We start from the raw sequence: 14,918 nt of genomic DNA, 5'->3' as shown, positions 1-14,918 counted from the left end.
AGTTTGAACTTGGGAAAAAAATATAAAAAAAATATATATCGGAAAGTACTGGACCCCTAATATGCACTGTCATATAAGAATGACCGAATATACGAATACATCATTGAATTATAAGGAGATTATAGATTACATCCATATTTTTGATTTTAAAAAGTGCTTTTTTCGAACTTCTATTCCAAATATTTTGATTTTGGACGCTAATTCGAAAAAATAGTTTGGTCCAATAGACGGCCATGCGTTGTACAGTGTTATTTTTTATTAGGCCTACAACTTTGCTTCCGCCATTTTCCAATATATGTCTCTAGGGTCAACATTAACCCAACAAAATATTTGTAGAGAACTGTTTGCATCCCAAACTTATTCTCAACTGAAAATGTCACCTTTTGGGCCGAATTCTCGACATTTGTGGGAAATTTTGCTTTACTTTTTTAATTCCAAGAAAAGTGCGGCTGAGGCTCATCGACATTTGTAACCTTTTTTATACAAAAAAAAAAAATTAATTTACAAAAAAAAAACGGCGGCAAAGTTGTAGACCAATACAAGCATCTTATTTCAAAATTTTTTTAAGTTTTTACAAATCAAGGATATGACGTTTTCAACTGCTACCAAGGAAACTCCTAAATGGACACAAAAATAAATTTATTTAAATCTAAATGATATGGCTCAATCAGAACACGACGAAAACTAAATTTAATCCAATGACATCAACCCTATCGCATTCCTTTCGTATCATTTCGACGATCTCCTTAGGAAACAAGCTCGGGGAGTATCCCATCATGAAACTTTTTCTGTTGCTGTTTCAATAATTTCGATACGAAAATTCAGGCCAGAAATTAAAACTGTATGGTTTGTTTGGTGATAGAAACTATAGATATCTTGGTTTCACCGAGAATTTGAGAGTAGAATGGAACAAACTATACCAGTTGAATACTACTTTAATGAGGCATCCACAAGCTCTCTTGTATCGAGAGGCCAGCGCTAAAAGAAAGCGAGTAGAGAAATGGCAAATAGAACACGGCTAATATTTTACTTGATTTAACTCTTTCACTCTAATTGAGAAAAAAACTTGCTACTATAATCTGTCTATTTACATATATATTATTTAAAAAATTAACTACAATTTTTTTAACTTCCGCCATCTAGAAAGGGTAAGATTAACGACGATCAACATTATCTATTTGAAATCGCAGTCACTTGATGTTATAACGCCTTTATGAATATTTTTAAATAAATGAGGTTTTATATAATTTTTCCATTAACTTATATTTAATCTATTTTAAAATCAATATTATAAAGCGATAACTCTCAATTACATTTACAGTAGGCATGACGTTGCCAAGTTAAAATTTGCCTTTAATAAATATTATATTTTATATGCTACTGTACTGCAATTTTGATGCTCATCACGCCATATACTCAAACGTAAATGTTCAAATAAAATATAATTTTATTTTATTTAAAGTTTTTCATATACATATGTTTGCATATACATATCTCTATATTAAATATGCATGAGTGTATGTGTAAATATGCACGTAACAAGCTGCATTCATATAATCAAATAGATGTGTATGACTTATAAATACTATATTTGTATGTTTGTATGTGTTTGTATAAAACCGCTTACAGCAACCATTCATTCAAATAATTTCGACTAAATTAAATTGCGTGCAAGTCAAATGTTCCTTAATGAACACGCACACATTTATTGTTGTTGTGTATGATATTTTGTATGTATGTTTATGCAGTGGGACATTCCACGCGTATCGGACAGCACTGAGTAATTTCTTTGAAACGTGACTTTGAAATTATTCACACATAGGCAAATGATTTATTTATGATTCAATGCTCGATTCCTTGTAACTCTTGCAGCAAACCATAAGCTTAGTAATATGAAAGCTAAAGAGTTCATTAGATTACATTCGAATTACGATATTTACGAGAAATAACTAAAGATTCAGAACAACTCTCTCTTCTACAGTTATGCTACTTTCATCTTTAGACCGTCCTTTAGACAAAATAAATCTTATGATAAGGCTTTATTCTAGTTAGTATTTCATATAAAAAGAAGATTTGACAAGTTGGACTCGAGTGCACAAAAATATGGAGTAGGTTGTAAGTGAAAATAACATTCTTTCGTGGTGTGGGATTCAAAAGAACTAACGACTAATTAGAACTAAGAACTGAAAATTTACTCTATTAAGGAATTTATTGATATTCAAATACCAGGGCTGCTATATATAATTCTGGCCTAGGCAACACTAAGTGTTGCCAGATGCAATTTGACGACTAATTAGAACTCAGAACTGCAAATTTAGGCTATTAAGGCTATTATTGATATTGAAATACGAGGGCTGCTATATATAATTCTGGCCTAGGCAACACTAAGTGTTGCCAGATGCAATCTGACAATTCCATTGGCAAGTTTGACATTTTTTAGCATAACATCACTCATTTAATCGTGAATTGTTTTAATTACAGGGCATTAAAAAATTCATCTCGGCCAAAAAATGGAATTAACTCGTGAACATTTTCGTGCGATCATTTTTCACAACTTTCGACGTGGATTATCGCGACAAGAGTGCATCGATGAACTAAAATCTTTGTATGGCTATGAAGCACCATCCTATAGCACTGTGAAAAACTGGTACAACCAATTCAATCATGGCCGACGCTCGCTCAAAGACGAATTCCGTGAAGGTCGTCCAAAAACAGACGTTGTGTCAGAAAACATCGATGCCGTACGTGAACTGATAATGCAAGACCGTCATGTAACATACCTTCAGATAGAGGCAAGCCTACGCATTTCTCCCACCAGCAAACATTCGATATTGCATGAACACCTGGCCGTAAAAAAGGTTTGTTCTCGTTGGATCCTCGTAAGTACTTTCTCGTAGGAAATTGAATATTTATTTCGACAGCCAACTGCCATAACTTTGAGATTTTAGCTAATTTCGTCTATCTTGGAACCAGTAGTAATGCGAACAACAATGTAAGCCTTGAAACCCGAGGCAGAATCACTCTTGCCAACAGGGTTAACTTGGACTGTATATGCAACTAAAAAGTAAAGTCCTCTCTCGACGACGATGACCAAATTCTACAAGTCCTTCATCATTCCCGGCCTGCTTTATGGTGCAGAAGCGTAGACGATATCCTTTGAACAATGGCAACGGCGAATACTGCAGTTATGGAACGATGAGCTGTACGTGTTATTCCACGCCAGTGACATATCTCAGCTACTATTACGCTGGCTAGGTCATGTGGTCCCAATGGGTAAACGTACTTCAGCTTTGAAAGTATTCGAGGGATTACCCACTGGTGGAAGCAGAGGTTGATCTTCACTTCGTTGGAAAGACCAAGTGGAAAAGGACTTGGCAGCACTTGGTATTACCAATTAGCGCGAAACAACGAAATGTAAAAAGTGAATGGTGAGGTGTTAACTCGGTTCTAATCGCGTAAGCGGTGTCTATGCAAGTTAAGAAGCCAATTGGCTAATAAGAGTTAAGAGAGAAAAAGGAGCGCAGTCACAACTAATAAGAAGCCAATTTGCTAATAAGAGAGCTAACAAAGATATCGGGAGAGTTGGTGAACTATGGCGGAGATTTTTAGAAATTTTGAGAGCCAGGTCAAGAGAGGAAAAAGGAGCCTTTAAAGCGCAATCACAACTTAACCGCTAAGTCTGGGAGTCTGTGGAGTTAGCGAACTGTGAAGGAGAGCTTTCTAGAAAAATTCTAGAAATATTCAAAAAAAAACGAATGGCGAGGTGTTAATTCGCCTCTAATCGCGTAAGCGGTGTTTACGCAAGTTAAGAAGCCAATTGCCAAATAAGAGTTCGAAGTGACCTAACAAAGATATTGGGAGAATTGGTGAACTGAATGGCGGCGATTTTTTTTTAATTTTGAGAGCCAGGTTAAGAGAGGAAAAGGAGCGCAGTCACAACTAAGTCAGGGAGATCGGTAGATTTAGCGAACTGTGAAAGAGAGCCTTCTAAAAAAATTAGTCTAGTATTTATTTGATGATCAGGAACGGATGTTGAAGGTTATTTTGAGCATATTCTGAGAACGTTAAGTCAAGAGTAGATCTCTATGACTGCAAAGAGTCTCACTAAAACAGCTTCGATTATTCTTTGTGACACCCAAATATTCGAACGACCTCACGATTCGACAAAGCGCTTGGACTCTATTATAAAGATCTTCAGAGAGAAAGTTTACCATAATTTAACCAGAAAGCGCAGTCTCAACTTAACCTCTCAGTCCGTTAGGTATGTACAGTTAGTGAACTGTGAAAGAGATTTTCTGAAAAGGTGTCTAAGGAGGACGAAAGAGAAATCTAGAAACATATACATATATGATCAAAAAGCGCAGTGACAGCCGAATCTGCTTAAATTCAATAGCTTGCAAACCAAAACTGTAGTCACTTCTGAACAAAATCAAAGTTTATTCGTTAGTATAAAACTTAACCAGCTAGTGTTCATTTGGTGATCAGGATGTTGAAGGTTATATTGAGCATATTCTGAGATCTTCAAAAATATAGGTTGGGTCAAGAGCAGAGTCTCAGACAGCTTCGACTGTCCTTTGTGACACCCAAATACTCGAACGACCTCACGATTCGACAAAGCGCTTGGGCTCTATTATAAAGATCTTAAGTCGACTAATGTCGATTCCAGTCACTATGTTGTGTTCGCCGAAGATGGCGCTGTTTACCAATAATTTCGTGTTCTTCTTCATAGGCTTAACACAAAGCTTTATTTTTGTTAACTCGAATCACCATAATCCACAAGAGAACTTCGGTTTAGAGAGATTTCCGAGTTACGGACTTCTATTGCCAATTCAAGAGTTCGAGTTAAGGAGTCCTTCGAGTTAAAGAACAGAGAGTTCTATAAGCTTACTGTCATTTGTAAATACATATACGGAGGAATTTAAAATATTATTTGTGGCTTCTTCTGTAACGGTCTGGAATAAACTCAGGATCTCGGATCTTTTGTTTCAAAATTTGACAACTGACAATCGACTCTCTTTTCGCTAGATTTACATTTAGAAATAAAACGTTATTGGGCAGAGTTTTTAGAGTAACTCGAAGATGGATATTATGTATCTCTACTTCAAACAGATGATACAGGTTCTTCAGGTACTTTTTATTTTATAGTTAGTACGACGTAAATGTTAGGTGTTCTGTTGTTACAAACACTGCGTCAGAGCCTAAACAAACTGTTTGTTTATAGTACCAAAAATTATATTATTTTTTCTAATATTGAAATATGTTGAGGCCTCCCTTGGAAATCATTTTAATTTTGTCGTTCCTATTTTAGTGTTCACCACTGCAAATACGCATGCGCAATACAAGCGTCGAATATTTTGCGAAATTTGAATATGAAAATGTTTTTCGCTTAAGTATTGAAAATTTGTATTTGTTTTGCTTTATTTTCAAGTATTTGACTGCCGTTCAAACAATGTCTATGCAAATGCAAATTAATTTGTTTACGAATCCATTGACGTCGGTATTTTGTTTTTGCAACCTAAATGATATGCAACCGCAAACGAAGCAAACTAAGTAATATGTAAAATGGAATGTATAAATGAAAAATAAAAAAATAAAAAATAAAATATTATAAAATTCATGCAAAGAGCGGTCGATGATGTGCACATGCTGCGGAAGCGGTTAAAATTTATTGCAATATAACGGTATTCGCAGCTTCAATTGAGCATTTGCCGAGGCACGAGATTTCATTTTATTTCTTACTCGCACATACTTGTATGCAATGTACTTATGCAGTTAACAGTTTCAGCTTTTATGACTTTTTAAATTAATTTCGATTTCACTGATTCGCTGGTGTGCGTCCCCCTCTCCGCGGTTATGCGCACTAAGCGTTGTCCTACTATAACATTGGATGCTCAATGAAATTTTAGTTACATAGCCACAGTGGGCCGTTGACAAGAAGTTGCCAACAAATATACAACTGACCAAATTTGGCTTCGGTCCGGCCTGTTTTATAAATTTAGTGTTTGGGGCAATCTAATTTGTCAAGAATGCTCGCATTTGAGTTACATACTTTTTTTTATTTTTTGATATTTTCGGAAATGTGTTGAAAATCACCTAAGAAACTCTTAACCCTTGAACTGATTACTTAGTTAAATCGCAAAATATATATTTACTACTAGATGATGATTCTATAATATTTTTGAAGTCCTTGCCCGTATAAAGGTCTTCTTCCGTTCTGGTTTCGTTACCCCGACTATAGTGAGAACATTATATCAAATCTTATTCAAGAACGCAAAAATGTTGAACTGTTGAATTCCCGCTAAAGCTTTTGAAATTTAGCATTCTATAGAACCTCGAAGTCACCCGTTGAAAACTATGATACCAATGAATAAATATCGATTTTTTTTTTTTCAAAAGCATATTGTTTCAAAGTGGATAGTTAAATACCGACACCAAAGTATTTTTTTTCGAATTTCAACCACAAACGAATGTCCAAAAACATCTAGCTTCAAAGTGAATAGTTAAATATCGACCCTAAAGCACACTAACTGCAATCTATCTACATACAAATTATATTTATCGACCTAACTACTCTTACCTCATCCATATGATTCAATGTGAAACTTTATTGAGAAAAGTTTTGAGACTCTGTTTATGCTGATATTTCGTACAGTTTCATTCCTTCTTAAGACTTATTATATCGAAATGTTAAAAGAATGATGTGATCTGGATATAAGTTGATTTGTCTTGATTCGTTATGGGCAAGATTTTGAGTCAAACAGCGGAATGTTCCATGTTTAGTTATAGATTTTTAATCTGTAAGGAAAATATATGAGTTCTAAATCCAAAGGCTGATTTGAAAGTTGAAAGATTTTCACTCTGTAAACTAAATTTGGAATGAGTTCTAGAGAGAGAAATTGTTTGCTTTTAAATATAATTAAAGCATTAAGACATCATATATGTATGTATTAGAGATTCTAACAAAATTTTCAGGAACATTTTGTCGAGTAGTTTTATTTTAAATTAATAAGATATAAGCGACACTTTCGTTAATGTGTTATTAGGAGCTATGAAAACAAGTCTCCACAGGGAAATATATCGGTGAAAATTCAAGAATGAAGTTTTCTCGACATCTCGATCTACCGTATTTGTGAATGAAATTTTCATTTACGATTTTTAACCATTAACAACTCAAATCTTTCACGCAAAGAAAACAATTCACATAAAATATGTAATTGACCTAAGAAATGTCAAATTAAATGTAATCAACACCTTCAAACAAGTTTGTTTTTAGGTCTACAACTTTGCTTCCGCCATTTTCCAATAGATGTCTCTAGGGTCAAGCACTGGTCGATTAAATCATTTTATATCGATCTTGGACATTTGTGTCAAAATTAACCCAACAAAATTTTTTTAGAGATCTGTTTGCATCCCAAACTTATTCTCAACAGAAAATGTCACTTTTTGAGCCGAATTCTCGACATTTGCGGGAAATTTTGCTTTTCTTTTTTAATTCCAAGAAAAGTGCGGCTGAGGCTCATCGAATGCTTTCGTGAAGTGAAAGTGAAGTGAAAGAACATATCGCGAATGGTTTCAACGTTTTAAGAATGGTAATTATGAAGTCAAAGACCGGCATGGTGGTGGAAGGTTATGAGTGGTTATGAGCTGCTAAAGCTAAGTGAAACCATCACATGAGATCGATACCGAACGCATTTGATGCGTTTGAGCCGAGCACTAAAAGAAAAACGGCTACAGTACGAGGAAAGACACGATAAAGTCATTCTCCAACATGACAATGTTCGGCCTCACGTCGCAAAGGTGGTCAAAAAATATTTGGAGCCGCTGAAATGGGAGATCTTTCCCCACCCGCCGTATTCTCCAGACGTTGCTCCATCTGACTACCATTTGTTCCGATCGATGGCACACGGTCTAGCTAACGAGCACTTCAGTTCTTATGAAGAAGTCAAAAAGTGGATTGATACTTGGATCGACTCGAAAGTTGAGGAGTTCTTTCGTCACGGAATACGCATATTGCCAGAAAGATGCTCAAAAGTAGTAGCTAGCGACGGCCAATATTTGGAATAACATAACATAAAGCCTTAAATTTACAAAAAAAAAAAAAAAAAAAAACGGCGGAAGCAAAGTTGTAGACCTAATATTAACAGTCCTCAGTTACATAACTATATACCTCTCTAGCTATCCAAGTAGACAAGCAATCAGTTGATATATATATATAATTAGATATATATGTTGCTAAAAATAACTTTCGTAGTTAAGAATTTCATCAAACATCTAACCTATATGTAGGTTAGGTTAGCTACACATGGACCAGTTTTGGTCCTTTGGGATACCAGATGGATGCCTGCGCTTGCCACAAATTTTAGAAGGTTAAATATATCGGATCATGAACATTTCAAAAATTAATCATAGAGTTAACGGCACGAAAATATTTTGAAGCAGTGTAGAGTTTTTTGAGAATTTAACGAAAAATTTTCTTTAATTATATTATTTTTCCAGGTCACTTCTTCTTTAACATTAATGTTTATTTGTTTCATAAGACAACCTTCTTAAATTTTAAGTAGATATTTTAGAATGAAAATTTTTTTCAAATATTCATTCATCATTAATTCTTTTTAATGTAAAATTTTTCAAATCCACAAAATATTATCTTTTCATCCATTTTTTCACAAAAATCACACACTGTGCCACTGCTGGCACGATCGCGGCACACACAAACATGCATACATTTGGCACATGCGCTTACACGAACGCGTTCCACAAACACACACACACACTTTTCTCTTGTCGACAGCGGCGCAGCGGTGAGTTACGTCTGCTATACTTGCTTAAGCAAGTCATTTGCTGTGTGTGTGCAAGTGTATGTGTTGTTTTTGTTTTTTTTTCACATTACGTAGCATAAATTGGCTGTCATATACCACATTCATATTCGTGGCTGTGGGGGCATGTTTGCGAATTGCTCGTAAATATGCATTAATAATGGTATGTGTTGTTGTTTTTATGTATGTATATATGTATGTATGTATGTAGGTGTTTTTGTTGTTGTGCGTTTTGTATTAGCACTCAATACGAAGCAAAAATTTTATAAATAAGCACTGCAAACAAATAAAAATACACCAGATTTCTGCATAATTGTATTTTTTATAGTGTTTTTGTTGTTGTTTTTGTGCTTTTTCTTGTGTATATTTTAGTATAATTCTTGTTGTTGCTGTCAGCGTAAATCGCTTTTAAAAAACCGCATTGCTTGCACACATTTTATTGCTTTTCAGTATATTTGCTGCGTTTTGTTTTTGTTGTTTTTGCATTTTACTTCATTTTTGTTGCAATTTTTCTTCTTTTTCTTTGAATGTTTTTGTTATTTGTTGTAATTTTTTATTTTTATTGCATTTATACAATATTTTTTGTTTTTTTTTTCGAATTTGTTGCATTTTTGGCTTTTTCGTAGTTTCTGTTTCTGTTGTAGTTTTCGTTTTTGTTATAATTTTTGTTTTTGTTGTAATTTTGTTGCTATTGTAATTTTCGTTTTTGTTGTAAATTTTGTTTTTGCTGTAATTTTTGTTAATTTGTTGTATTTTTTGTTTTTGTATTATAGAATTTTTGTTCTTGTCGTATATTCTGTTTTTGTTGTAGTTTCTGTTTCTGTTTCTGTTCCTTTTTTATTTATTTTTTTTTTGTTTTTTTGCTTCACTGAATTTATTGAACTTGTGCAAGGGGGTCTTTAGCACACACACACACACTCACACTCACTCACATAACGTCCAGCGTAAGCCGAAACTGCAGCGAAATGCAATTCTTCACGCGCAGACACACTGATTCACTTGAATGGCTTGCACTTTCTTGCATTGTTTTGTTTGTTGTAATTTCTTAATATTTTTTGTTTTTTTATTAAATAAAATTGTTTATGCAGTCTTAACATTAATTGCAGCTAGCGACATATTTTTTGCCTACTTTACCCACTTTGTTCACTTATTTTTATTTTTATAATTATTATTTATTATTTGCAATTCTCTGTTTTCTGCTGCGGCACAACAACTGCTGTTTTTTTTACTGTACCTGCCGAAGAGACGAAAGCACGACTAATCCAATAGCGCTGCGCCAAGCACGGTGAGAGCGCCAATAGGTCCGTCCGTTGGCGGCAGTGACAGCAACACTAGGCAGTCTAGACAAACAACTGAGACACTAGCGTTGACAAAGTAGAAGACAAAAGCGCAGATTTTTACAACGTTGTTAGTGGGTTGCTTTGTAAATAATTGTATAAGTTTGCAAATTGTCTAAGGTGAAGAGCAGACGACGAGCGTGGAGAGTGTGAAAAAACACCGTATGTTTGTATGTACGAGTCCATCCACACACGTTCACGCTATTATTGCAGTTCTTTATTTAGCTTTTTATTTGACGTTTGCCATGCCTTTCAGCGCTGCTTTTACATTTCTTTTCGCAAGTCACAATCTGCTTCAGCTTTTGCCCACTTGGTGTGCGGCGCTTTCTGTTCATCTGTCTGTCTGTCTGCAGTTGGATTTTTTAAACAGCTAGTATGTAGTGTATACTAACTACTAGCTGGCTAAACGCACTTGCTCACTAGTCGGCTCATGCTTAATGTAGTCACTAACGCACTGGTAGAGACGCTCTTACACTATTATTGACTCACTCACTCACTCTCTCACGCACTCACTTAATGCCTCGACGTCGTGCTAATCAATTGACTAGTCGGCTCAATTTGGGTTTTATCACCGCAAACGCACAGCGACCTTCTTATAGAGAAAGAACCGATTTTTTTTGTGTTTTTGTTTAACGAAAACACTTGTTTGTTGTATATTTTGGTTATTTAATCGCATAAAAACAATTTCAATAATATGAAAGAAGAACAACAACAACAACGCACTTGAGATGAGCGCACAAGCGTAGAGATGAGCACGCAGCGAAACGGTTATGGTTAAATGTTGATAAGTTAAATTGTTGGTGCTCTTCAACACAACAACAGCAATAAACATTTACAACAAACACAACAACAATGATAACAACAAAAATAATAATTTCATTAAAACAACAACTATAATAAAAATTAAAAAAAAAAAACAATAAAAAAATTATTAAAAAAAAACAACAACAACAACGAAAATAATAACAATAACAATAAACAGAAAATAATAAAAAAACAACTAAAATACATTAAAAAATTCAAAAAATTACGAAAACAACAACAATAAAAAAATGAAAAATAACAACAAAAGCAATGAAAATAAAAACTAACAATAACAATAAAAAAATACAACAACTAAAATATATTAAAAAATTAAAAAAAAAAAATACAAAAACAACAACAATAAAAAAATTAAAGATGACAACAAAAACAAATGTCAAAAAACGAAAAAAAAACACGACAGATAATGCCAGCAAAAGCGTTTAATAAACGCCGAGAGCCAATAAAGAGAGTTTGAGCTTAAACGCACATACTCGTCAAAGCACTTCGTTAAACATTCGTGTGTGTGTGTATGCAAGTGTGTATGTGTGTGCGTTAGAACAACGGCAAAAGCGACAACGTAAAAATAAACAAGTATAAAAAATATATTAAAATCAGTTGAGGAAAAATTCCTAATACAAAAATAAAAACAACAACCAACCGTGTGTTGTTGTTGCTTACGACCGTTCGACAGTTGAAACAATAACGCCAAACCGAATCAATGCGAACGCGAGTGCGATGACGATGACGAAAATAATAATAACACCGTAATAAACACGACGATCGGGAACGTAGCCAAACGTTAGCGTTTATTAGCGCTCACTCAATGTCCAACTAAACTAACAGCAAGAGTCGTCGGAATCACCAACGCTGCTGGCTGGCTGTGCGGACTGGGCTGCGCGCTGTGCGGTCAATGCGGCGACTGCGGCTGTCAGTCATGGCGTTGCGTTTACGCTGTTGGCGGTAGCAGAAAAACAAGCAATAAAACAACAGTGAAAAATAATATTATTAATAAGCGCCACACAAACACACACACACACACATCAACAACATACATGCACAGCCCACCATTTGCCGCTGTCTTGCCGCAGCGTAACAGAGTGTGACAACAACAGCAATCAGCTGGCTGCAGCAGCCAACAACAACAACAAGTTAATTCGGCTTTTTCGTCTTTTGTTTATCAGCCGTTCGTTGCATTGATTTGGTGTGGCGGCGTGGCGTTTTTAACGTCGATTTTGCGTGTGTGTGTGTGTGTGTGTGTGTGGATCGGCCAACGCAGCCCACTTGCTCGCACGTGAAACATCTAGAATGTGCTTTTTGTTGAGTGTAGCGCTAGTGGCTTGCGCTAGAGTGTGATGACGATTGTTGTTTGGCATACAGTGACCCCAAAATGCACGCATACTCAGGCAGCAGAGAGTCAGCTACTAGTGTGTGTGTGCTTAATGGACACTTAACATCCACATGTTGCATACTTTTTGGCGTGTGATCGTATTTGCTTCAGGTTAACAGTTTTTGGTGTTAATTTGAGATTTTAAATTTCAACGGTTGGTTTAAAAAACTGCAAAATTGCGATTATTTGATAACTAATAGTTAGTACCATTTGATCAGTGGTTCATGTCCCAGACGCGATTAAAAAAAAAAAAAATAAAATCAAAATGTTGCTGTTATTGGCATAGCAGCATATAATATTCGTTAAATACTTTTTTGAGGTCTTTGAGCGGGTTTAATTCTGAGACAAGACTGTTCTAAAATGGCAAGAAGAAGTTTTACTTAAGCGGGCTGCATACAATTATTTAGGAAATGTTGATTTCTTTATATCCGCGATTCGAATCTTTTCCTGCTAAAACGCGATTTTCTCAATTGCTGACTCACTTGTCCTAAAATTTCAAAATTAAGAGAAGTAGTTCGAAGAATGCGACGGTATGATATTCGGTATCTACCTTCTATTGAACAGCTTATAAATTACTTTCCATTCATATTTTAGACTAGCTTTTAATTAGCAGATTTTGGATTTGTAAGAACCTATCTTCAACTGAATACCTGCTAACTGCTAAGAAAGTAAATTTTTACGATGCAATCAAAAACAGATCACTAGCTTCTTTAACATTTACTTTACTATTAGGTTAGGGTTAAGTGCGAAGGTTGTTTCCTTAGAAAAGGAAACTCACTTAGACTATCAAGAGCAGTCCTTTGTGATGCCGTAAAATTCAACCAAAAATTCAATCAAAATTCGGCGCTTAGAACCTACCACAAGTTTGAGGTTTTTTTGGTTTTATTTGGCGGGGGTGCCCAAAAAGGATCTCGCAAAGGCGGGACATTCCAAAAGTAAATGCTGGGAGGATTCTACTTCACCTTCTTTTAGGAAGCTTTTGCAGCCAGCATCCGGTAAAATTTTTAATTTGACCGCGTGAATCCCGATATGACAATGGCCAGTTAGAACACCTATAACTGGGGAAAGATTGACCTTGTTTTGGGCAAAAAGTCCCCTTGACCTCTTGCGATTTACTTTGAGCCAGAACGATCTTGCGGCAAAACAGGTGCTAGTGACTGTCCAGCGCCTGCTCAGTTCAGCTGAGACCATTCATCCAGAAGCAAGTTGCAAGAGCACAGCGGCGCTCCTACTTGTTCCCAATCAACTGTAAGTGATACCGAAGTGCCTAGCCTAGCAAGCTCATCAGCCTTGCAGTTTCCTGCAATTCCGCTGTGGCCAGGCAACCAAACTGTATGATTGCGAAGTGTTCCGATGCAACTGATAGCGAGAACTGGCAATCCGTTAACAGCCTGGAGCGCTACTATTGGTGCGGACTAAAACATTTTGTTTCGGTATTATTAAATTTATAAAAATATATTTGTTTAACATACCATAGATAACATACAAGTTAGTATATGAGGACTGGTGTAACTCCTGTATCGATTTCACTCATTCTCTATAAAGCTCACTGGATGTTTGAAAAACAGTAGGCTTTGTTTGGGGCTTTGATTCGATTTCGACAATTTTTAACTCCAAATTTTTCTACACCAATGTAGCATTTGTACAAAGTTTTATTTTGATATCTGCATTGATTCCTGATTTATGTATTGTGAAGTGAACGGATGAGATGGAATCCGAAATTGTGTTATAAGGAAAGTTGACGTGGTTGCAATTGCAATTTTCGGCAATTATCCAACCGTAAAATAGGTACAAGAGAATGTTACGTCTAAAAATTGATTGAAATTGGTCGAGTAGCTTCTGAGATATAGGTTTTTGGCCTAAAGATGGGCGATGGGCGATGGGCGCATTTTTAGTACTTTTCAACATAACCTTTGTATGGGGGTGGGCTTGGTATTATTCGATTTCATTCATTTTCATTGCATATGATTGGGATCGGATCATGTGTAGAAGTTCACGCAAGTGAGGAAAGTTTTTGATTGTCATTCACTTGGGAGTGGCCAGAAACGATTCTTCTCCACATGGTTCAAGAGGCTCGCGACTTTCGGTTTTAGACCAAGTATCCTCTGGGTAGCCAACAGACATCCGTTTGAAGGCGAGCTAAAGTGAGAAGGCGAAGCACGTTTCTGCGGTTGTGCGTAGGGTTTGGGACCCACCACATAAAAACGAAGTACCAATGAAAAATCGACGAAAGCCTCGGATGAGACACCCCACTTTTGTTTACGACTCCTGCAAACGTTTTAAGGATAATGATGTGATGGGGTACTATAGGGAAATAATTAAGTAGTAAGTTTGGTTTATACAATTTTCCCATTCTAATTTTTTAGAGCCTTATTAATGTCTAAGTTTTTCTCGTAGACTTTCGTCACCATGATCTATACTTAACAGATTTATTTTTAGATGTTACAAACAATCGTTATGTCAACAAAACAATTCTACTCAGTTCAACATGTTGTGAGAATATAAAAATATATATCCCGAACTTTCCATTTTCATCCAACTATATACTAATTTAAGTTCCGATATTTAATGAGC

General features: G+C 35.5%; 1 protein-coding gene across 6 annotated transcripts in view; it reads right to left on the bottom strand.

Moving 5' to 3' along the window:
- Hnf4_1 (peroxiredoxin-6) overlaps positions 1-11,841 on the bottom strand; it is a 69,790-nt gene extending 57,949 nt beyond the window's left edge. The window contains exon 1 of one of the 6 annotated variants that reach the window (XM_029040295.2): positions 11,616-11,841. The gene's annotated coding sequence lies outside the window, so the exon portion shown is untranslated. Of the gene's footprint in view, positions 1-9,748; positions 9,885-9,954; positions 10,970-11,615 lie in introns of those variants that run through there. The other 5 variants (XM_011184436.3, XM_054227600.1, XM_054227597.1 and 2 more) reach the window with 5 other exon arrangements.
- Between the last annotated feature and the right edge of the window lie 3,077 nt (positions 11,842-14,918).

The sequence above is a fragment of the Zeugodacus cucurbitae genome, chromosome 3 (assembly GCF_028554725.1).
Source record: "Zeugodacus cucurbitae isolate PBARC_wt_2022May chromosome 3, idZeuCucr1.2, whole genome shotgun sequence".
Classification (NCBI taxonomy): Eukaryota; Metazoa; Arthropoda; class Insecta; order Diptera; family Tephritidae; genus Zeugodacus; species Zeugodacus cucurbitae.
Note: the sequence above shows the minus strand (reverse complement) of the source record. Positions and strands in the feature narration are given on the sequence as shown.